The following is a 25,303-nucleotide window of genomic DNA, read 5'->3' on the forward strand; positions in this document are numbered from 1 at the left end:
CTTGTGGTTATGAATATAGCTCCCAAATCCTGGAAATATTTTCACATAAATTATAAAACAGTTAATCCAGGCTTAACGTTATACAAAACTGACAAGGAACTAAGTTGATGACAAGTTCCCCAGCAATCAGTGTACAATATTGATGTTTATCATCGCTGCTACTTATGTTTCTGAATCATAAATTTAACAAGCATACGTGTAAATAAGCTTTTCTTACCCGCAGTCGTGGTGAAGGCACGGTAAATTTTGGATTATGAACAAGGCTGAATCATTGCCAGCTATAATGCATTTTTCTCTTAATCCTGCCAGTTATTTTGCATTCTAAACATCTCCAAGTTTAACAGCCAGGGCTGTGATACAGTAACCGCGTTTACTGTGTGAATTAGAGCATTATGTTGCAAGCTGGAAGTATATCAGTGAATTGCAAACCTACTCAGAGCAGGAAACAGAGCACTTACATTGTTGGTTCTGAAAAAGGCTTATGGTCAAAGCTTCCATCTATATGTAATAGAAAGTATTAGCCACAAAAAAATATATAGTGTATAAAATATGAGAGGCCTATTTATAAACATGCAATTAAAAACACAATTTTTTGGGTATTATTCTCTGTATATTTCAGACCAATGCATAAAGAGTAGTTTGCCACTGGTTACAGTAGTAGTAGCGTTTTCTGTTGTCAAGTATGGCACTAATTTTGAAAATATTTGGAAAGCTAACGGGGAATACAAAATGGACAGGATCCTAGACTTCAGCATTAAGAGTAACACAAGTATCAAAATACCATATCTGACAGTTCTGCTGCCCCAAGCTTCTTCCTGTGCTGATCAAGTGATCAAAAGCCTAAAGCCTAAAGCCTAGTACACATGATCAGAAAATCGTACGAAAAAAAATACCGCTTTTGAATTGATTGAACAATAATCTGATTGTTTTTTACTATTTGGGGGGGAAACAAAGTGGACTGTTCATTTGTTATTTACCATCTGTTCTTTAAGCTGCCTTTTGTACATTGTACGCTGCTGCCTCGTTTGAAAGGGGGAAAAAAAATGCAAAAACAGTGTGCACCAAAACCATCTCACATTATATTCCCAACATTCAATGCACCCCCTATTACCATAAATAAAATAAAAGTTAGGCATACACCAGTTAGACTTGTTATCCTTGAATAAAACGGCTCTGCTGATGGCCAGTTTTATACTGCTATATCCTCTGCAGTGCAGTATCGTAATTCTTGTAGTAAAACCCTAACCTGAGCTCTAGTAAATTTGGAACTAGCTTTGGTTAATAAAATTGTCTTACAGCTGGTCAAATTAACCCTACTTTATGACCTTCAGTCTTTACATTCCTATGGTTAAACACCTTCCAGTACTTTATGTCTCTAGTAGTAGCACAACAGCTTTAATAAGGGATAATTTGACCAATTGTCCCTTATTAAAGCTGTCCTGTTACTGGCCCACTTTACACTGCTGTATCCCCGGCACCATCTTAAATCCTGTAGGAAAGCCCCAGCCTGTGCAATTTGTATCTAGTTAATTTGGGCCTGGCCTTGCTATTAAAAATGATCTTGCTATTTGAAATGTTACACTGCTGTATTATCTGTGGTCTCTTAATTCCTGTAGTAAAACACCTGCCTGTGGTCTTTTTCTTTAGTATGTTTTCCCAATTCTCCCTCACCTGAGGTCTCATAATTTTTAATGAGGACTAGATAGAAATTTGCATTAGCTATAACAGGGACATTAGCCACTAGTCAAACTAGTGGCTAATGTCTATCTGCCATTTTAAGTGGGCCTATTACTGTTTGATGAAAAAGCACGTGCAACTGGCTGCTAAAGGTAACTGAAAAAAGCCTTATTTTAAAACCTAAATTAATCAGACTGGGGTGTTGCAGTATGTAAGCCAATCTAAATGTAAAAAAAGAAAATCAATATCACAGACAAATATGTACTGCCAATGTGTAATGGGGCCTTTGGTTGGCTAAGTGTTGGCACTAAAGAGTATCAGTCCCTGCCACACTTCTTCCAGCTAGAACAACAACCCACCTGCTTGAAGCCCTTAACTTCTGCCATCTTGTGCCCAACTCCTTGCCACAGGCCATCCCATTTCTTCCTCAGCCATTAGCCTTTATAGTGTGAAGAAAAGTATGTCCACACAAAAGTAGTTGCTGCACTTTACTGATGTTACTTTAGAAGATGACATTTACAGTCACATCACTTAGACATACTATACAGGGTCACTTGGCAGTACTTTATCAGTCACATATAGTGGACAGTCTGCAACAGTAACATGTGAAAGCAACATACATACTTCACCCTTATGCCCCGTACACACAATCAGAAAATCGTACGTAAAATACAGATTTTGAAACGATCGTACGATAATCGGATCGTTCGTAAAGAGCTTTCGAGAGCCGATCAGGACAGCTCATCCATTATTCTATCGGACATGCAAGGAAATTTATTTCATACGATGCCAGCTATCATTCGAAAATGCAATACAAATGCATTATTACAACACATGACTTCACTTCCGATTTTTTTTTCTGTTGTGCGGGAATTTTCATGACTTACGTAAAGTCATCAGATTCAATCCGAGATTAGCATGCAATAAAAAATGAACGATCATTCGTCCGATAATCTCCCATCGTTAGTACTCACTCAGAGGTCTCAGGCTTGCCTTAGGCTGTGTCCAGCTCAAAACTCCTCACATATAGTTCCTGGCTTTGGTGCACTTCTCTCCCCCCCCCCCCCCCCCCCACGCAGGATAGCCTCACTTCAGGGAACACTTAGCCTGGACTAAAAGGCTTTTTACAACCTGTAATAGCCTCCAACACCATAAGAGACAGGTTGACTCCATCCAGCTCTTCTGAGTGCAGAACTACCTCACCCTGTCCTCCAGCCCTCCACATCTGCATGCTGGTGGAGTCTATAGCTCCCATGCCCTTACGGCAACTAGGCACCTCCTAACCTGGCTTAAATATGTGCACTGACTTACCCATAACATCACTACAGGAATGCTCCTAGCTAAAAGGGACCTAGCACCTGATTACACTATTTTCTGTTACCCCACACTATTCTGGGACAGAGAACCTATTGACAGACTAGCTAACTGCACCTGCTTACAAGCGTATGCTGTCACTAAGACTGTCCATGAAAATCATACTTGTCTGTAACACCATGCATAGCTTTAAGACATCCCCCAAGCATGTTATTTAAAGTATTTGTGCATTTTCAATGTTCCTCTCCAAGCTACATGAAAAGATCCTCAACTGTTTCATATTTTAAGCCCTTCCTGACCAGCCGCTGCAATTGTACTGTGGCAGGTTGGCCCTCCTGGGCGAACTGATGTAGCTGTACGTCGGTTCGCCTTTTGACCACTAGGAGGCGTGTGCACACCGCACCACCAGAGCAGGGGCGGACTGACCATTGGGCTACTCGGGCACTGCCCGAGGGCCCCATGCCACTAGGGGGCCCCATCAGGGTTGCCAGCCTCAGTAAAACCCAAGATTATAGTTGCCCCACCTCTCCAGTACCTTCTCAGCCAATAGAAACATGTCTGTGTGTACTGTGTGTGTGATATTATACTGTGTGTGTGTTTGTGTATACTATGTGGCCCCATAATCTCTGATTGCCTGGGGGCCCCATAATCTCCTATTGCCCGGGGGCCCCATGAGTTGTCAGTCCGCCCCTGCACCAGAGTCAATGACTGCCGGGCAGCTGCAATCGCTCCACACAGAGACAGAATGGAGATCTGTCAATGTAAACAGATCTCGTGCTGTAATGAGTGAGGAGAGCGATCTGTTGTTCATACTAAGTATGAACAACGATCGCTCTCCTCAACCAGTCAGTCCCCTCCCCCCACAGTTAGAATCACTCCCTAGGGAACACAGTTAACCCCTTGATCGTCCCTAGTGTTAACCCCTTCCCTGCCAGTGACATTTACACAGTAATCAGTGCATTTTTATAGCACTGATTGCTCTATAAATGCTAATGGTCCCAAAAATGCGTCAAAAGTGTCCGATCTGTCCACCATAATGTCACAGTCCCGATAAAAATCACTGATCACCGCCATTACTAGTAAAAAAAATAATAATAATAATAATAATAAAAATGCTATACATCTTTCCCCTATTTTGTAGATGCTATAACGTTTGCACAAACCAATCAATATATGCTTATTGAGATTTTTATTACCAAAAATATGTAGAAGAATGCATATCGGCCTAAAGTGGGGAAAAAAATGTGCTTTTTGAAAAACAAAAATCAGGAATATTTATTAAAGCAAATACTACAAAATATAGTTTTTTTCAAAATTGTCGCTTTTTTTGTTTATAGCGCAAAAAAAAACACAGAGATGATCAAATACCACCAAAAGAAAGTCCTATTTGTGGGAAAAAAAGGATGTCAATTTTGTTTGGGTACAGCATTGCACGACCTTGCAATTGTCAGTTAAAGCGACGCAGTGCCGTACCACGAAAAATGACCAGTAGTTAAATAACAGCCTAGCTTCCTATGCCTTTTATTTACAATAGTTTGCACATTAGCCCTTAACATTTGCAAAATTTAACAGCAATAGGATTCTCCTCTAAGTTCAGGTTCAAATTTTGGACAACATTCTTCAAACCCTTGGCAAATTATACCTGGGCAGATTTGCCATCACTATACTGGAGAAGGGATCATTTTAATGCTTTAAGGGGAATAAGGGGAATTCTGCTTATACAATTGTGCCAAAGTTCCTTTGTTTTGTTTGCCGTGTGAGTAACAAAAAATGAAACTATGGTGATGGGGCCTGGATAGACTATTTTAGGCCTATACGGACTAATACATGTTTGGATGTTTTGTATTTTTGTTTTAATACTATGCTTGCACCAGCTATGTGATCCAAATCCAATCTGATTATCTATAGGTTGTTATGCTTCTAATGCCGCGTACACACGATCAAACAAGCGGGTGGAAAAGTCCGGCAAACTCAAGTCCGCCGGACAATCCCCCGTGTGTAGCCTCCGGCATACTTTTTTGACCCGAAAGTACGGCGGACTTAGAATGTAGTTTTACACTCCAATCTTCCCGCTGGACTCGCATTTCGGCGGACAATCAGGCCGTGTGTATGCCAGTCCGCCGTACTTTTGAAATGAATGGACTTTTCCCGCCCAGAGAAAAGTCCGCTCATTTTGAGCGGGTCTCCAGGTAGGCGGGGCCCGCGAAGGATACGCCGCTGGCCCCGCCGCCTGGTATGGACTTAAAGGGGAACCCCAACGCCGAAAAAAATCGGCGTGGGGGTCCCCCCCAAGTCCACAACAGACCCTTGTCCGAGTACGCTACCCGGCCGGCCAGGAAAGGAGGGGCGAGCGAGCGCCCCCCCTCCTGAGCCGTACCAGGCGGCGTGCCCTCAACATGGGGGGTGCCTTGGGGAAGGGGGGGCCGCGCGGCCCCCCCACACCAAAGCACCTTGTCCCCATGTTGATGAGGACAAGGGCCCCTTCCCGACAACCCTGGCCGTTGGTTGTCGGGGTCTGCGGGCGGGGAGCTTATCGGAATCCGGGAGCCCCCTTTAATAAGGGGGCCTCCTGGATACCGGCCCCCCACCCTATGTGAATGAGTATGGGGTACAATGTACCCCTACCCATTCACCTGTAAAATAAAGTACAAAAAAAACACAACACACAAGATAAAATAATTTATTGCACAGCTCCGGGGGTCTTCCGTCTTCGGGGGTCTTCTCGCCGGACTCCTCCGCTATCTTCTTGTAGCTCTTTTACTAGCAGAGGAGCCCGGCTTTCTTCTTCGCCGGCGGCCTCTTCTTCCGACTTCGGGGGTCTTGTCCCCCTCTTCGGTTCTTCTGCCGGGCCACCGCGCCTTCTTATAGCTCTTTTACAGGCGGTGGCCCGGTCTTCTGTCGCCACCGCCGCCGCCTTCCGTTCTTCTTCTTCTTCTTCTTCTCCTGGAGATGTTGACTCGACGTTCTCTCCGGCCGCAATGCCAGGGACGCACTGCACTGCGACTTATATAGGGACAAGGGGCGGTGTCACATGGGTTGATGTCACATGGGTTGGTGCCACATGGGTTGATGTCACATGGCAACAGTCCCAGCATCCTCCGGGACTGTGACATCGTAAGGGGGCGGGGTCACCATGTGACACCAACCCATGTGACATTAACCCATGTGACACCACCCCTTGTCCCTATATAAGTCGCAGCGCAGCACGTCCCTGTCATTGCGGCCGGAGAGAACGTCGAGTCAACATCTCCAGGAGAACAAGAAAAAGAAGAAGAAGAATGGAAGGCGGCGGCAGAAGACCGGGCCACCGCCTGTAAAAGAGCTATAAGAAGGCGCGGTGGCCCGGCAGAAGAACCGAAGAGGGGGACAAGACCCCCTCGCTCGCCCCTCCTTTCCTGGCCGGCCGGGTAGTGTGCTCGGACAAGGGTCTGTTGTGGACTTGGGGGGACCCCCACGCCGATTTTTTTCGGTGTTGGGGTTCCCCTTTAAGTCCATACCAGGCGGCGGGGCCAGCGACGTATCCTTCACGGGCCCCGCCTACCTGGAGACGCGCTCGAAATGAGCGGACTTTCCTCCGCGTGTGTGGGCGAGTCCGTTCATTTCAAAAGTAGGGGGCGGATAGTACGGCGGACTTAGCACGCCGTATTAGTCCGCTAAAAAAGTGCCGTGTGTGGGCAAGTAGCCCGTTCAGAAAGTCCAACAGACAGTCTGGCGGGAAGTCCGCCAGACTAAGTACGTCGGACAGACGGCTACGTGTGTACGCGGCTTTAGAAACACCAGATATACATCCTTTTAATGTAAGGATCTCTGCGTATAAACCCCAAGCTAGATTTGGGGCAGATCACATTGTAGACATAGGTAATGATATTCCAACAGAACTCTAGAACATAGAAAGAAAAAAATCTAGACTTGCTAGGCCTAACATTGGGACTGATGGAACCATATACATTTATTGTTGCCACTAGAATATTATATAATCACTTATTGATAAAGGTAACACTAAAGATTTATCTGTTTATTTTTAGAATAAATAGTGCTGTATATAAAGAAACACATATCTTAGAATAACAATAGCCGTGTTTTGGAACAATGCTTTGTTTGGTGTCTATTCATATATATTTCCATGTTAATGCTCTGGATATATATTTTTGTGCCCCCAACCATTGCCGCCCACACACTTGCATTGTTGGTAAAAAGTGAGTAGGAGTATTTAACAGATGGTTCATGAGTACAGTCAGAGGTCACATCAATCAGGTCCTGCATTAGGTCTGTACACACAGGGCTTAATTATGGATAATTCATGGTCCTCTTGAATTTAATTGCTCTTTGAAAGAGGAATATGGTAAGGGTGTCTATTGATCTCACACATCATCCACATTTTTAAATATTTAAAATCTAGCTAATATGATTTTGCTGCAAATTTGATTCAGCCAGTATAGCAATATTTTTTAATTGTACTACTTACTTTTTCTGTTGTGGCTATATTTTCTGATTGAACATTAACATGAGAAATTATTGCTGTCCTGGACTGGCGCAAACAATTGCTGTTATACAGAAATAGCGAATCCAGTTATATGCATGTATTTCTTGCTATCTTTGTTTTCTCATCTCACTTCTCTTCTCTTTTTTTTTTGGCATTGTTGTTGTTTTAGTTGGGCTTTCCGGTAAACCACCATCACATTCAATTTTACAAAAGTTGTCTAACAGTTTTGCCTTGTACACACGGTCGGACATTCTGACCACAAAATCCGTCATATTTTGTCCTAAACTGGTGTTGCATACACATGGTCGGACAAAGTTGTCGGAAAATCCGATCGTTCGGAACGTGATGACATTTGTTCGTTATGACGGGACTATATTGAGGCTAGTAGCCAATAGCTTTGGTGTCTTAATTTGATCTGAGCATGCGTGGCACTTTGATCGGATCGGATCTGATCGGAATTCTCTACAAATGATCGGAAAAAGTCTGATCGGAGCTTTTCCGTCTGGAATTTGTGTAAAATGCTGCAGATTAGAATATCAGATAATGATTACATTTTTTTTTCTTATTCAAATATTTAAAAAATGCCCACGTGGCAGTACAATGGGCATGTCACAAGGTATATATTATGACATTAGCTTTTCTATTCTAAACAACTGGTTCATGATTTTTCCTATATTCTCCCTATTAAATCTTGGATTGCGGGGTGGTGCCAAATGAGATGTTCTAGAGGTGGGAGTGGAAAAGACGAGGCTAGATTTTTACAGGAAAAGTTGATTTACACATATGACGTTCACTAATGCCGCGTACACACGACCGGACTTTCCGGCAGACTAGGTCCGACGGGATCAGTCCAACGGACAATCCGATCGTGAGTGGGCTAATACGATAGTTTTTCATTATAAAAATCCAATGGACATAGAAATAGAACATGTTTCAAATCTGTCCGACGGACACAATTCCTATCGGAAAACCATTCGTCTGTATGCTGGTCCGACGGACCAAATACGACGCAAGGGAAGCTATTGGCCACTGGCTATTGAACTTCCTTTTTTAGTCCCGTCTTACTTCATCACGTTCAAAATGAACGCACTTTCGAACGGACTTAGTCCATTCATGTGTGGCCAAGTCCATTCGTTCGAAAGTCCGTCGGAACTCCATTGAAAAGTCAGTCGGGAAGACCGTCGATCCTAGTCTGCTGGAAAGTCCGGTCGCGTGTACGCGTCATTAGGGTAACCTCTGCTCAGCAATTTTTTATAATTTCCCCAGTTTGAATTGCCAGGCTTGTGGCAGTTTTACCTAAATGTGTAGAGCAATTCCATTGATATGTACATATATAGCTTTGATAGTTCTACTGCTGCAACTTCTCAAGCAACCGTGCAAGCAAAATGTTATATTGTCCCAACCATGAATGTCACTAGCTGGACAACTATGTGTGTATGCAAAATATAAATAAAGGACTGTACAAAAGGAATTCATATACCGTACTCATGTATACATGTATTAACCACATATGGTTACCTTTATACAAACTTACTATTATATTATTATTATTATAAAAACAGTATTATAGCACTCATCTCTGAAGTGGCTTCTGGATTTGTACAAGTCTTTCTTGAATGTGATTTGCTTGTTGCTATACCCAAACACTTACCAAACTACCAGCAGCAAACAAATGGCAGACCTCCATTATGCCTTCTTTTTTGCAGATTTTGTTGTCTCAAATGTCTAGGAGATAGAGGGTTGGAGGTACAGGATACCCTAAAACAGCAACAAAATTTACCTTTCCTTCAGACCTTTGCCACAGGTCAAGGTTGAACTATTTTGAATACAATGTAGAATAATTAAGCCAGATGGACAGCTAACTTCTAGTATTGCAGCCTCTCTCACTGGCTCTTTCTGGACTTTAATTTAAAAAGCAGCAATCTGACTGAGTAGCACTCCTTTTCAGCTTAAGCCTTCTTTTCCAGGAAGAAGAACTGAGAAGCATTAACTAGGCCTCTGTGGATAAATACATTCCCAGGCAACAAGCCTAAGAAGCAATGATATTCTTCTCACACTCTCCCTAAGCAGCAGGACTAAGAGGCTAGACTGAACTCTCAGGATGTACATCTACCCCAGGCAAAGATTGGGAGACTAAGGGCTGCATCTTTGGGCTCCAAGCCCGGAAGGGAAGGACCCTTCCATAAGCTCTCCCAAAATATTTATTTCCTGAATGGACCTCTCAGTGTTTGGCCAGAACAGAATATTATATTCTAACCCATTACATTGTGTCGTTTAACTCTAACTACTGGGGAAAACTCAATATCAGCAGGCAGAAGTAATCAATATCCAGGGCTCATGGAGAACCCAACAAACACATAAAAGGTAAACAATCAGAGCATATTCTGGCCACAGACTAGCTGCAGCACTAAATGTGGACTAGAGACTCGCTTACTTAAGGCAGGGTGCCTACACTAAGTTCACAATCTTATCCAGAGAACAGTTGGAATTCCAGCAGAGGGGTTTACAAGATATGATATATTCAGAAAGGCAGTGCCTTAACAAAGATGAATATCCTCTGTAAATGTCAAGAATACTAATAACATGCATATACAATTATAAAGAGACTATTGTACCATTTGAGATCAATTTCTGTTCTGACTTAACTGAAATAAATCACTGTGGACTGCTTATATCTAGAGCAATGGCTTTTAAACAGTTTAGCCAATATGGGGATTGAAGGGTTGAGCGGACAGATGTGACCTATTGCTATGCTTTGCTTGAAAGAGCATATTAAGTTAAGGTTAAGGCCCAGAATCCATGTCTGAGTGAAAATGATCTGCCATCAGTTGTGGTCCAGATGTGAAGTCACCTTATGGGTTAGTATAGGTTTCACATGTCCGTGGTGTTTACTGGGTTCAGAGCATGTCACAATGATGCAATCTTCCAGCTCTTGTCATGCTAAAAAATGTGTTCATACTCAGACATTTTTCCTGTTTACTGCCTAAATATGGGTGGAATCATATACAGACAAAAGGCTAAAAATAAATGACCATGAGTCTGTAGAAAACATATTATGATTTGCATAGTCTCATTATAATTCCATATTCCACAGGGTGGGATTTCTTTGTTGGTGGCTAATGTACTCATAGAAAGCTCTAAAAATGAAATCACCATGTTTAACGAAAAATATTCCAAGGAAATAGCATCAGAGGTTGCAGGGATCATAAAAAACAACCAATAACAACCAGCTGTCAAGTGAAATTTATCTAGCATTGCAACTCATTGCTTCTCTTCCTGTCAGGAACCTTCTGCAGCAAGTGCTAATTTTTGTGTGCATGTACAGAGTGCAAGCTCATGCACCTGTCATGTTGCACATGTGCACACAGGCATGCCCACAACTCCTAGTGCCTGGAGGCCTATTTAAACCTAGGGTCTGCCTAGCCTCATTGCTGGATTGTCCTTAGCTCTGATCCCTGTGTTCTGCATTTCTGAAAACCATGCTACTGACATGGTTATGTCTGACATTTCTCTTCTGATGCCCCTTGCCTGTTATGTCTGCTACTGATCCATGTTACTGACCCTGGCTTGGACTTTTGGCTAAGATTCTGCCTTCTGATTTTGTACTTCACTGCCAGCTCGTTGCCGACCCCTTCCTGTCTATGACCTGAATTATGATTGTGAGTCTGAATCTGCCTGGCTGTTACCAAACTCAACTTGTGACCTGACTTCGCTTCTGCTCATCCAAACTCACATCTCCAAGTTTAGGTTCACTGCACCAGTGGGCACCTGTGCCCTTCCATTGTCCCAGTAGTCCCTAGCTCCGCTACTAGAGGTACTTGGATGGGAATGGTGCAGGAGACCATCATCGTTATCCCAGGCTCTACAGTCAGGTACGTGACACTACCATATGAACATCTCTAATCAGATTGATTTAAAGCAGTGTTTCGCTCAAAAAAAAAAAAGAAAAGCCAACAGCTACACATACTGAAGCTGCTGGATTTTAACAATAGGACAATTACCTGTCCTGGAGTCCCATGATGTTGGCACCACAGCTGGTTTCCATCAGCTATTGGGTGCTGCCGCCACCATTGCGGGTAAGCAAACCCGGCAGTGTAGCCTTATGGCTTTACACCAGGAACCCTACTGCGCATGCACAAGGCCCTGTTTCTCTCTCCTACTGGCCCGGCAACAGGGAGAGGAGGAGGGAGCCCTGGGGTCATGTCGCGGTCCACGGCCCGGTCCCCCGGAAGTGGGAACAGTATACTTGTCAATGGGTTCACGGGCTCTGGTGCAGTGAGTGGCCAGAGTTGGGATGACTTCACTCCTGCACATGCGCACAGGAGCCCTCGGTTCCGTCAAGAAGCTCTGAAGGTCTGGCATGGCATGCCAGACCTTCAGAGCGCATGCGCTGCTGATGTCAGCGGTGCACGTTTAGGAGATATTCATTTTACCTACAGGTAAGCCTTATCATAGGCTTACCTATAGCTAAAAATATCAAAGAGGGGTTTACAACCGCTTTAAGAATGTCCTGTTGATTACAGAGTTGCATTAATGTGTGTCTTTTATATTTGACTAAAACTCAGCACATGAATGTTGAGTAAGGTGTGAGTGTGGTCAAGAAACCACAGTGCTCTTCTGGCAATGTGTTCATCTTTCGATCTCCAAAGAAGACTAGCACCATATTGTTCAGGCATAACCCAGCTTCACTAATTCCTGAACCGAGATGGTATAATAGACATAAATCATATAAACTAGGGTTTCTAATCTTTATTTTCTTGGCCGATAGTACAGATCTCGCTTAGATTAGCCTCTCATCATGTCAGCTGCTAGAAAGTGACATTGTAACAGTCACATTGAGTGATCACTCAGAGGGGAGGCTGCATTCAGAGTCATTCAGAGTGTCAGGTTAAAAACAGCAAACGTATCAAACGTAAGAAAGAGATGCATCAGTTTCTAGCTTCCAGTAAAGTTTTTATTCACTACATTTTACAGAAATAGTGCTCTTGCACAAATTTTTATGTAATAATGATTTTCCTATCAATATGTTCAATTCACAAATATAAATATCTCTTACTGAATTCCTCTCATATTAATATATGTTAGTAACAGATTAATAGTCCTTAGATAAGGTGAGTTAGTTATTTTTTTCAATTTTTTTTCCCTTTTATTTTCACCTGTTTATCCTACAAATAACATGATTTCTGTGCCTTTGTGTCTACTCTCAATTCTCCATGACATCTATGGGAGGAGCTATTGTTCTCACATAGGCTAGACTTTAAACACGACTGTCTTTCCTCATCCCCATTACATGTTGGATCAATAGGACTAGTAGTTTACAGAAGAGAGGTAACATTGTTTATGCTTACTTTTTAGATCACAGGGAGTTGCAAAACACTGTATTTCTGGAAAGATCAACGGGTATTTTCTGTACTTGCTAAGAATGTTCTTACAAAAAGAAGACTAATGCATCCACCACATCTAAGGACTGGAAAGCTGCAATATATTAAATTTTTGGCTTTGAGTTTAGATACATTTTACAGTCCCCCCCCCCCCCCCCCCCCCCCCCAAAATGTAAATAATGGAGCAAAAAACAATAATTAAAGAAATTAATCATGAGAAATATTAAACACTTGGAGAAAAAAAGAACCTATGCCTTTTATTATATGAGCTACATGGGCATTACTTGGGGTCTTTTTGCAGGATCATGGGAAAATGAAGAAATCAACAAAACTCTAGACGATGCTCCAGCACTGTGCAGGAGCACATTTTTGCAGAATCTTGGATCCCCAGCTTTCAGAGGTTCCCAAAATGAAACCACTCCCACCTAGCTGAGCCCTGGGAAATTTGGGTATAAGAAAAGTTTATATTATCTATACATGTTAGAAGCAGTATGTAATTCCCCCCTGCCTTCCACCCATTTTCACCCCCCTTACACGTTTTACTGGGGTCTTTTAACAAAACATGCTCACCTACCCAGCAAATTCAGCATTGTTCTGCAGTGATCTGCTTTCCTGCGTCAGAGCCTCCATTGAAAGCTGCCATCTTGGTCCTCTTCAGCTAACCACCTCTTTCAGGTTCAGGTAGGCTGGCCCCCCGACGATGCATACAGCTCCTCCAGGCCTTTCACCCTGGCCACTCTGTAAGGCTGGATTCACACCTATGCATTTTTTGTGCATTTTGCAGATTTGAACTACACTCCATTTAACATGGTTTCCTATGGAACATAATCTGTAGTGCAAATCTGCAAAAATCACTAAAAATGCATAGGTGTGAATCCAGCCTAAATGAGCTGCCGCAGCCTCCTGTGGTATGTGAAGAGGTTATCCCAGAGGGCTGCTGAAGCATGGTCATTATGGCCTAGGTCACAATGGTGACTTGGGATGTACTGCCATAAAAATCCTACACAAGGAATACCCCCCCCCCCCCCAAAAAAAATAGCTATTATTATTGCAGAGGTGGGAGCAATGCCAAGGACTGCAAGCTTTAAACTTGCCCGTGGAGTAGAATATACTCCTATGTAAATCACTTCTGCACTTTCTCAAAATTCCTATTGTAAAAGATCAATAAGCAGTGCTAGTTTTAGGAAAATACATGAAAGTCAGAAAGTTCTCATGCAAGAAGCAATACCTTCCCTAATAAAAATATTAGACTCTGGTTGGGACTATGAGAACCTTTTTTTGTGGATTCTGTGCTGTCTAAATGCAGATTGGCGAAAGATCTCAGCTACAGGAATCTGAAGTGATATGTCTGTTTGTTTGGAAGAAATCACGTTCTGTCATCATCCCAGTATCAATTTGGTTTTTCTTGTCTCAGCTTTGAATGAGCAAAAACAACTTAGAGGACTGTGCTGACAGCCAAAAATGTGTGAAGAAATGCCTGTCGATACACTCGCTACTCCCCGTTGCTTGTTGAAAGGTACTTTCCTTGGTGGCTGCACACAAGCTTTTAGTATGCAAAGAAAGGCTTCTAGGGCTCAAAGGAACAGGAATACAAAAGGTGGCCAGCACAGGCCTAGAAGACATGTTTTTCTAAGGATGATCTGACATCTCAGTGTTTCAGCTAAAATAATAACCTGAGAGTAGGAAGAGATAGTACAAATTCTGAAGCTGTTAATAAAGGGCAACTGTTTCCTATCAACCACACTTGTATATTTTCCACTTCTGGCACAGTTTTTACCTTTTAAAGAGAATGTCATTTTTTAAATATGTTCTGTGTTCAAATGCAATGTGTTCAGAAGTTAAAAACTACACCTTAGAAATATTTTTTTAATTTTTAACCAGATAAATGCAATAACACTTACACTCACCAGCCACTTTATTAGGTACACCTGTTCAATTGCTTGGTAACACAAATTGCTAATCAGCCAATCACATGACAGCAGCTCAATGCATTTAGGCACCTAGACATGGTGAAGACAACTTGCTGAAGTTATGAGCATCAGAATGGGGAAGAAAGGGGAATTGTGACTTTGAACATGGCATGGTTGTTGGTGCCAGATGGGCTGGTCTGAGAATTTCAAAAACTGCTGGTCTACTGGGATTTTCACGCACCACCATCTCTAGGGTTTACAGAGAATGGTCCTAAAAAGAGAAAATATCCAGTGATATTGTGTGGAGCGGAGGTTGTGTGGACAAAAATGCCTTGTTGATGTCAGAGGTCAGGGGAGAATGGGCAGACTGGGCAGAGAATGGTTTGAGATGATAGAAAGGCAACAGTAACTCAAATAACCACTTTGTTACAACCAAGGTATGCAGAATACCATCACTGAACGCACAACACATCGAACCTTGAAGCAAGTGGGCTACAACAGCAGAAGACCACACCGGGTGCCACTCCTGGCAGGAAACTGAGGCTACAATTCAAACAGGCTCACCAAAATTAGACAATAGAAGATTGCCTGCTCCAATTTCAGCTGCGACATTCAGATCCTAGGGTCAGAATTTGACGTAAACAACATGAAAGCATGGATCCATCCTGCCTTGAATCAACGGTTCAGGCTGGTGGTGGTGGAATGGGAGATTTGCATCATAGATGTGCAGCCAACAAATCTGCAGCGATTGCGTGATCCTATCATGTCAATAATGGACCAAAATCTCTGAGGAATGTTTCCAACATCTTGTTAAATCTATGCCATGAAGAATTAAGGTAGTTCTGAAGGCAAAAGGGGCTTCAACCCTATACTAGGAAGGTGTACCTAATAAAGTGGCCAGTGAGTGTATACCCTCCCATAACAAGTAGTATTATGAAACAATTACACATTAAGTTTAAATCCAGAAACAGTGTTGGACAATGTTTACTATAAGACCCGGATCTTAGGTTAAAATATACAGATAAGGACCTACACTATATTACCAAAAGTATTGGGATGCCTGCCTTTACACGCACATGAAGTTTATTGGCATCCCAGTCTTAGTCCGTAGGCTTCAACATTGAGTTGGCCCACCCTTTGCAGCTATAACAGCTTCAACTCTTCTGGGAAGGCTGTCCACAAGGTTTAGGAGTATGTCTATGGGAATGTTTGACCATTTTTCCAGAAGCACATTTTGTGATGTCAGGCACTGATGTTGTATGAGAAGGGCTTACTCGCAGTCTCTGCTCTAATTCATTCCAAAGGTGAATTAGGTTCAGGACTCCATGCAGACCAGTCAAGTTCCTCCACCCCAAACTTGCTCATCCATGTCTTTATGGACCTTGCTTTTTGCACTGGTGCGCAGTCATGTTGGAATAGGAAGAGGCCATCCCCAAACTGTTCTCACAAAGTTGGGAGAATGAAATTGTCCACAATATCTTGGTATGCTGATGCCTTCAGAGTTCCCTTCACTGGAACTAAGGGGTCAAGCCCAACCTCTGAAAAACAACCCCACACCATAATCCCCCCTCCACCAAAGGATTTTGATCAGTGCACAAAGCAAGGTCCATAATGTCAAGGATGAGCATGTTCGAGGTGGAGGAACTTTACTGGTCCTGACCTTAATCTGATAGAACACCTTTGGGATGAATTAGAGCAGAGACTGCGAGTCAGGCTTTCTTGCTCAACATCAGTTCCTGACCCCACAAATGCGCTTCTGGAAGAATGGTCAAACAATCCCATAGACACACTACTAAACCTTTGTGGATAGCTGTCCCAGAAGAGTTGAAGCTGTTGTAACTATAAAGGTTGGGCCAACTCAATATTGAACCCTACGGATTAAGACTGGGATACCATTAAAGTTCATGTGCGTGTACAGTCAGGTGTCCCAATACTTTTGGTAATATATTGTATCATACCCACCAAAAGCTTTTCCAATGGCAAAGAAGGGACTCCCCTTTATTTGCGAGATGTGAGGTTGACAAGGAAATCCTGATTCATATGCTTTGGAAATTCCCAGATACTGGAAACCTATTTTGGATGGCATTAATAAATTTTTTTGCACCAATTTACCATCTGACCCAAAGTGTTATGTATTTGGTTGGCTGGATGAAAAGCAGTATACTTTAAACACATACAGTGCATTGAAAAAGTATCCCAAATTTTCCACATTTTGTCATGTTACAACCAAAAACGTAAATGTATTTTATTGGGATTTTATGTGATAGACCAACACAAAGTAGCACATAATTGTGAAGTAAAAGGAAAATGAAAAATATGTTAAAAGTGTGATCAGATTGGATGGAGAGCATCTGAACAGCAATTTTCAAGTCTTGCCACAGATTCTCACTTGGATTCAGGTCTGGACTTTGACTGGGCCATTCTAACACATGAATATCCTTTGATCTAAAAAATTCCATTGTAGCTCTGGCTGTACGTTTAGGATCATTGTCCTGCTAGAAGGTGAACCATTGCCCCAATCTCAAGTCTTTTGCAAGTCTTTAAGAGATTTTCCTCTAAGATTGGCATGTATTTGGCTCCATCCTTCTTCTCATCAACTCTGACCAGCTTACCTGTAACTGCTGAAGAAAAGCATTCCCACAAAATGAGGCTGCCACCACTATATTTCACAGTGGGGATGGTGTGTTCAGGGTGATGTGCAGTGTTAGTTTTCTGCCACACATAGCATTTTGCTTTTAGGCCAAAAAGTTCAATTTTGGTCTCAACTGACAGGAGCACCTTCTTCCAAAGGTTTGCTGTGTCCCCCACATGGCTTCTCACAAACTGCAAATGGGACTTCTTATGGCTTTCATTCAACAATGGCTTTCTTCTTGCCACTCTTCCATAAAGGCCAGATTTGTGAATTGCACGACTAATAGTTGTCCTGTGGACAGATTGTCCCACCTGAGCTCTGGATCTCTGCAGCTCCTCCAGAGTTACCATGGGCCTCTTGACTGCTTCTCTGATTATTGCTCTCCTTGCCCCAGTCTGTCAGTTAAGGTAGACGGCCATGTTTTGGTAATTTTGCAGTTGTGCCATACTCTTTCCGTTTTCAGATGATGGATTGAACAATGCTTTGTGAGATGTTCAAAACTTGGGATATTTTTTTATAACCTAACCCTGCTTTAAACTTCTCCACAACTTTATCCCTGGCCTGTCTGGTCTTTTCCTTGGCCTTCATGATGTTGTTTGTTCACTAAGGTGCATTAATAAACCTCAGAAGCCTTCAGAGAACAGCTGTCTTTATACTGAGATTAAATTGCACACAGGTGGACTCTTTACTAATTAAATGACTTCTGAAGGTAGTTGGTTCCATTAGATTTTCATTAGGGGTATCAGGCTAAAGGGGTCTGAATACAAATGCATGCCACACTTTTTTATTTTTATTTTTGAAAACCATTTATCATTTTCCTTCCACTTCCACAATTATGTGTTGGTCTATCACATATCTCACCAGCCCCCACTGATAATATGTGGAAACAGATGGGAAATACCTCTCTGTTGAGAGAAAAAATGGTGTACCGACATTGTGATTGCCCTAATAGATTTAAACAAATTTGTAATAATTGAGACCCAGGAATAGCTCCTACACAGCTAATGTTTGATAGATTATTAAGCTAAATTTGATACTCTTTTTCTCTGGTGCCATAGGCCTTGTATACGTATTGTGTGTACATGAATCACATAATTTGCTAAGATTTGATTAATTATGTTTATTACTTCACACAATTGAGCAGCATAAGGAATGCCATTCTTAATCTCTTTATTACAATGCATATCAAAGCTTGAAGAATTTAAACAATATAGAAATCTATGGAGGACAGTAAATGCTCTTGGTAATAAGATACTAGTGACTTAAAGGGGTTGTAAAGGAAATGTTTTTTTCACCTTAATGCATTCTATGTCCCGGCGCCCCCAGTCCCCCCCGTTTTACTTACCTCACCCCTCAAAAGTACCATGCTCGTCCCCCGACGTCCTTTCCACCGTTCAGCCTGGCCGCTGATTGGCTGGAGTGGATGGATGGAAAGCAGCGCAGCCATTGGCTCGTACTGCTGTCAATCACATCCACTGACGCGGCGCGCCGGGGGCGGGGCTGTGTGATACAGCGAGCGGCTATAGCCGCCGGCTGTATCACGGGAGCGCGCCCGCAGATGCTTCTCACCATGTGAGGGAGCTCGTATGAACGTGAGAAGCACCTGCAGGAGGAAGCCGAGACAGCCGCCGAGGGACCCCAGAAGAGCAGGTTCGGGGGCCACTCTGTGCAAAATGAGCTGCACAGTGGAGGTAAGTATAACATGTTTGTTATTTTTTTTTTTTTAAATCACTTTACAATCCCTTTAATGGTTTATAGTCAAATAATATTGTATAGTAAATATCTGTCTGACTACATATTTATAATGACAACTGTACATAGAGGAGTTTGTATATCTTCAACCACATTTTCAAAATTGTAAAGAATCCCAATATATTGATGAATACACACCAATACCACGTAGAAAAACTGTTGCATGAAAATGAAGAGCGTTTGAGATGTAGGTTCTGCAGAGTAATACATGTACCATTATTATGGCACTAGAGAACCGAATGCTGGAAGTAGAAATAAATTGTACCTCGGGGAAGAGGAAACAATTTTTCCCAATCATGGAGGCAAAGTACCCATGGATAAATGACTCAACATATTTCATGGCAAGAATCACTTCATCATAAGTTACTGCACCCACTGGAGGGGCCTTGCCACAAAATCAAAACCTATTGTTCGTAAGACGATATCTGTCCATCAATTGGCACACTTGGGCAAACGATGCTGCCAGCTATTAGGCAATGTTTCTGTTTGACAAATGGGACATGATAATTAGAGACTCTGCAAAGGATGGGGGTTACTGAGATCTGTCTTGTTCACCATCTCCTGTAAGAGGCTATGACAGCAGAAAAGTGGTTGTTTTACCATACTTCATTTTGTTTTAAAGTAAACTATTACAATTTAGTGCATTGAACACTGAAATTGATTTTCAAAGTAGAAAAACAAAACAATAATAAAAAATGTGCATATCAAATTTTGCTTTCAGTTAGAATATGTCAAGATCTGGAAGGCTTCCAACTATACCTACAATATAGGCAGATGGGTGAAAATATCCAATTACCAATTCTGAGGAACGATTGCACTAATGTCTGCATTATGTCCTCTAGTTAGCCTGATACTAGCAGGGAGACATTTTCTCACATTCCCATAAACCATTATTAGCACTTTCTGGACATGTGTCAGTGACTACAGTCATTGGTAATCTGCTAGCCAACGATAAAACTTCAAAATGCATGTTTTTTTTACCTTGTGAAATGCCTTGCTTGTAAACCTGTTACACAAAAGGCTAATAAAAACGTGGGAGTAAAAAATAAAGGGTATAACCAAAGCTGTCATCTTTATTATAAGTAAACTAGCAGGATTTGATCACCTGCTGGCTTGGTTAAAATGATTTGGCCTGGGTGACAAACGCAATGAGCTGCCCCTTTCTTGGTAGGGATGGCTTTTGGTGGCCTAAACAAAGTGTGCTAAGATGATTCAGTGATTAGTGGTCATGGTGAAATTTGGGTGTTGTCGTGAAGAACATGGTTTGTTGTAGAATATCTTTTTACTTATATATTCTAAAACAGGGGTATCGTACCATGAATTGTAAAAAAAAGAAGTATTATTCAGTGTATAACACGCACATTCATTTTAAGAGGGAAGTTTCAGGAAAAAACGTAAATTTTAAGTAAGGAACTTTGAAGCAAAATAAGGATCAGTGCCCATCTGCAGCCTCACCATTGCCATCAATTCAGCCTGATCAATGCCCATCTGCAGCCTCACAAGTACCATCAGTGCAGCCTCATTAGTCCACATCAATGCAGGCTCACCATTGTCATCAATGCAGCAGCCTCACCATTGCCGTCAATGCAGTAGCCTCACCATTGCCATCAGTGCAGCCTAATCGATGCCCATCTGCAGCCTAGAGGGGACAGGAAGGGGGGGACGCGCCCTGACAGATTACATACAGTGAGAATCTCCTATGATAGACAGAACAGTGGTTCAATGGTGGCCCAGGAGATGGGACTTCCTATTACAGAGGCCACCAAGTAAACAGGAGATTCTCACTGTATGTAGTCTGATGGCGCTCATCTCACCCCCCCCCCCCCCCCCCGCCTGTCCCCTCCAACGCAGCTAAAAATGAAGTATTGGCGTATAACACGCACATGCTATTTGCACCCGATTTTCATGGTGAAAAAGTGAGTGTTATATGCCAATAAATACACTATTTACAAGCAGTGATATGATGCTTTGTGAAAATTATGTAGACTCACCTACATAAAATACTAAATAAAATAATATTCCATCTATGGATACTAATTTTACAATAATACTCAGCAGTAATGTCTTCAATATAGATAGATAAATATCTCCTGATTTATTGTCTAACATTGTCGCCAAACTCTTCACTGGTAAGCTATGGATACTTCTTAACCTGTATGTTTTAACCACATTCTATGTAGAACCCTTCATGTAAACAGTAACGAAAAACAGACTTTCGTTTTTTTTTTTATTTAATTTATTGTTTGATAATGCAATATTCTATGTCTACAACAAACAAAATGATCACCTTTCAAAATACCATTCTTTCATCATTAAAGTGGTTGTATAGTCAAATTGGGGACTTTTACCTACAGGGAAGCCTATAATAAGGCTTACCTGTAGGTAAAAAAAATATCTCCTAAACCTGTACGGTTTAGGAGATATTCCCCTCGCAATGCGCCGCTGACTGCAGTGGCGCATGCGCACAGGGGATTTCCTGGCTGGAAGCCCGGCAGACGCCGGATCCTGCCGGAGAGAAATCTCCCGCGCGCATGCGCGGGAGTGACGATGTGAGTGGCCGGAGCCGCGATACCTGGAAGAAACGCAGAGGGAATATGTCAGCTCCCTCGGCGTGGATCGGGACAGATGTCGGGGCCTCATTCTAAGGTAAATATTTCATAATGAGCTAGTATGCAGCGCATACTAGCTCATTATGCCTTTTGCTTTGCAGGTGAGCAAAAAAAATAAAAAATTCAGCGGGTATACAACCGCTTTAATAATCAATATCATTCAGCTTCTTAGCAAATCACAACACATTTAGGAGTTTTGAAATCTTCCAGAATTTATTGGAGAAAGGCCCTGGCTGGGTTTAAGCTGCAGGCGTTCACTGACCCCCTGTAACAAGGAGCTGGTAAGCCTTTCCATAGCTAGTGGTGGATTCACTGGGATATTTGGTGATAGACATGGATATGGAACCATTCACTTTGTCACATTAATTACCTTTCACATGTATCATTTGTTTTGGTACACATATGGACTTTAATTTAATTTGATTTGTATAGCGCAATTTTTTTACCTATTTTCATTCACTGTTTGTGATTGTGTTGCACAATATTATTGCTGCGTAATATTTTTGTAGGGATAACTGTTTTAGCGCAGTTTTTTTCACATTTTTTTAATTAGCAATGAATCCTCAACCTTATCCTCATTCCCCACAGTAGCACCATAATCTCAAATACCTTCATCTAGATCATTTCCTGTCTGTATTGGGCACCATTCCTCCCACTTACATCAACGACAGGGCACTATTGCTCCCACTGGCATCAATTACAGGACACTATTCCTTCTCTGACACCTACGACAGGGCAGCCCTCTAAAGTCTGAAGGACAGAAAACTGGCCCTTTGTTTAGAAAGTGTGGAGACCCCTGATTTAGGGGTTCACCAAACATACAAGGACTGCAGATTCAAGGTGGATAGTGTCTCTTCCAAGACTACATGAAACAATGTGGATCAAGTGCTCTGCTGAACTGTAATCAAATTCTAGTGGCAGTGACATTGCTAGGGGGGTGCAGTGGTGCAGACAGCACCCGGGTGACACCCGTCGGCAGGGACACCGCTAACACCTCACCAGCATCCGCATATCTTGCTGGCTGTCTGAGTTGCCCCTGTCCCTCCATCCCCGCTGTCTCTCCTTAGTAGAGGGAGGTCTGTACTAAGGGAGGAGAGTCTATACTGAGGGAGGGTGGTCTGTACTGAAGGGGTCTATACTTAGTGGAGAAGGGGGTTTATCCTGAGGGAGGGGAGTGGTCTATTCTTAGTTGAGAGGGGGGTCTGTACTGATGGAGGGGGTCTGAAATGAGGAGGAACTATACTTGGTGTAGAAGGGGGGTCTGTACTGAGGGAGGGTGGTCTCTTCTTAGTGAAGTGGAGGGTCTGTACTGAGAGTTGACTATACTTGGTGGAGGGGAGGTGACACCATGTTTTATCGCACCAGGTGGCACCAACCCCAATGATGCCACTGTCTCTAGACAAAATTAATTTATATATATATATATATATATATATATATATATATATATATATATATATATATACAGGAGGGAAGGGATAGTACCTCTGCCAGATTTATATTTTCTGCCTGTGTCTGCTTTTGACCAAATGATCCTAATTTCCCGTCCTGTTGACTGTGAAATGATCCTATTGTTTTGAGTGAAAAAGAGGGGGCTCTCAATTCAGACCTACTTCTAAGAAATGCTATTTCCCTGGTTGCAAGTGAACTCAAAGTTAAAGGGGTTGTAAAGGTAAATGTTTTTTCACGTTAATGCATTCTATGCATTAAGGTGAAAAAACATCTGACAGTGCTGGCGCCCCCAGCCCCCCCCCCCCGTTTTACTTACCTCACCCCTCGAAAACCCCGCGCTCGCCCCCGTCATCCTTTCCACCGTTCAGCCTGGCCGCTGATTGGCTGGAGTGGATGGATGGAAAGCAGCGCAGCCATTGGCTCGCACTGCTGTCAATCACATCCACTGATGTGGAGCACCGGGAGGCGGGGCCGTGTGATACAGCGAGCGGCTATAGCCGCCGGCTGTATCACGGGAGCGCGCCCGCAGGTGCTTCTCCCCATGCGAGGGAACTTGCATGAACGTGAGAAGCATCTGCGGGAGGAAGCCGAGACAGCCGCCGAGGGACGCCAGAAGAGCAGGTTCGGGGCCACTCTGTGCAAAACAAGCTGCACAGTGGAGGTAAGTATGACATGTTTGTTATTTAAAAAAAATTCACTTTACAATCCCTTTAAGTAAAGACTCCTTAATTGTACAATAATCCCAGAACAGTGGCAGAAATTTCTGAAGCCAAAGAATGTGCATGGCAGGCAGGCAAACAGCATTTTCAAAAGCAGAGGTCAGAAGTGGCTACCTACATATTTTCCTAGTACAGGTTCTCTTTAAACTATCATTATCATAAATCTATTATTCCCACAATGAGCACTAACACCATGTTAAACAACATTTGGTGTTGCATATGTGAGTCTGTTGTGAGTTATAAAACGAATCCTGCCAAGATTTAGTGGGTAGAGAAGCCAAAGCCGTAATTTTCACATTTGTGCTGAATATCTGTGTTTATATGACCCTCTCTGCATCCCATATTCATGTGCGGTTCAGTTATGGACCACAAATATAAACATAATTATTAAAAGGAAGCCGCTTCTTAAACACACCGGCTGACAGTTTGAAATAGCAGATTTTAATACATTCAGAAATGTGTTAATTGATACACTAAACTGAAATCATAAATTTGTAATGTTTTTACATCACTTTGAATCAAATATAGGCCTCCGTACAGATTATATATGTATCCTTCTAGGAAAAATGCAAACAGTAATGGGAGTTTTTATCAATAACAATGTTAGCCATAAAAACAATTCTCAAGTTGTAATTAGTTAAAATACCTGTGATATCAAAATGTTTTTTTAATGTGTACTAGTTAGAGCCGGTTCACACAGTGGCAGCGCGACTGCCTTAGGCGACCTGCACATGACTTCACACCTATGTGAATTGGATGTGGATTTCTCCCCATCAAATTCGCATAGCAGGAGAATGTGACCGTCTCTCAATGGAGCCGGTTCACGTCTCTGGGCGGCTGCGGAACGCACTGCACAGAAATGCTGTGCGTCTTTGCTTCCATTTCAGAGCGGAATTCAGGCAAAGAATCTGCCCTGATTCGTCCCTGAAACTGAGAACAGGGACAGATAGCTTTGCTGTGCGATCCGCGGCCAGTTTAGGTGTGAACCGAGCCTGAAGTGATATTAAAGTCTTGTTTTTTTTTAGTTAACTAAAATAACAAATATGTTGTACTTTCCACCTCTGTCCAGATCCTCCTCTTCTCGGGTTCCTTTTTGATGCTCCTGGCCCCTCCCTCCTGTTGAGTACCCCTACAGCAAACAGCTTGCTATGGGGGCATCTGAGCTGAGCCACAGCTCCCTGTGTCCATTCAGACACAGAGCTGCGGCCCGGCCCTACCCCTTTCTCTCCTCATTGGCTGCCTGACTTTGATTGACAGCAACAGGAGCCAATAAGCCAATGAGAAGGGGAGTTCTTGGCAGCCAAAACACTCCTGCAACATCACTGGATCTAGAAGGACCTCAGGTAAGTATTAGGGGGGCTAAGGGGAGCTGCT

This window comes from Lithobates pipiens, unplaced genomic scaffold, assembly GCF_037356315.1.
Source record: "Lithobates pipiens isolate NorthernLeopardFrog02 unplaced genomic scaffold, aLitPip1_a1.2 Scaffold_19, whole genome shotgun sequence".
NCBI classification, from domain to species: Eukaryota; Metazoa; Chordata; class Amphibia; order Anura; family Ranidae; genus Lithobates; species Lithobates pipiens.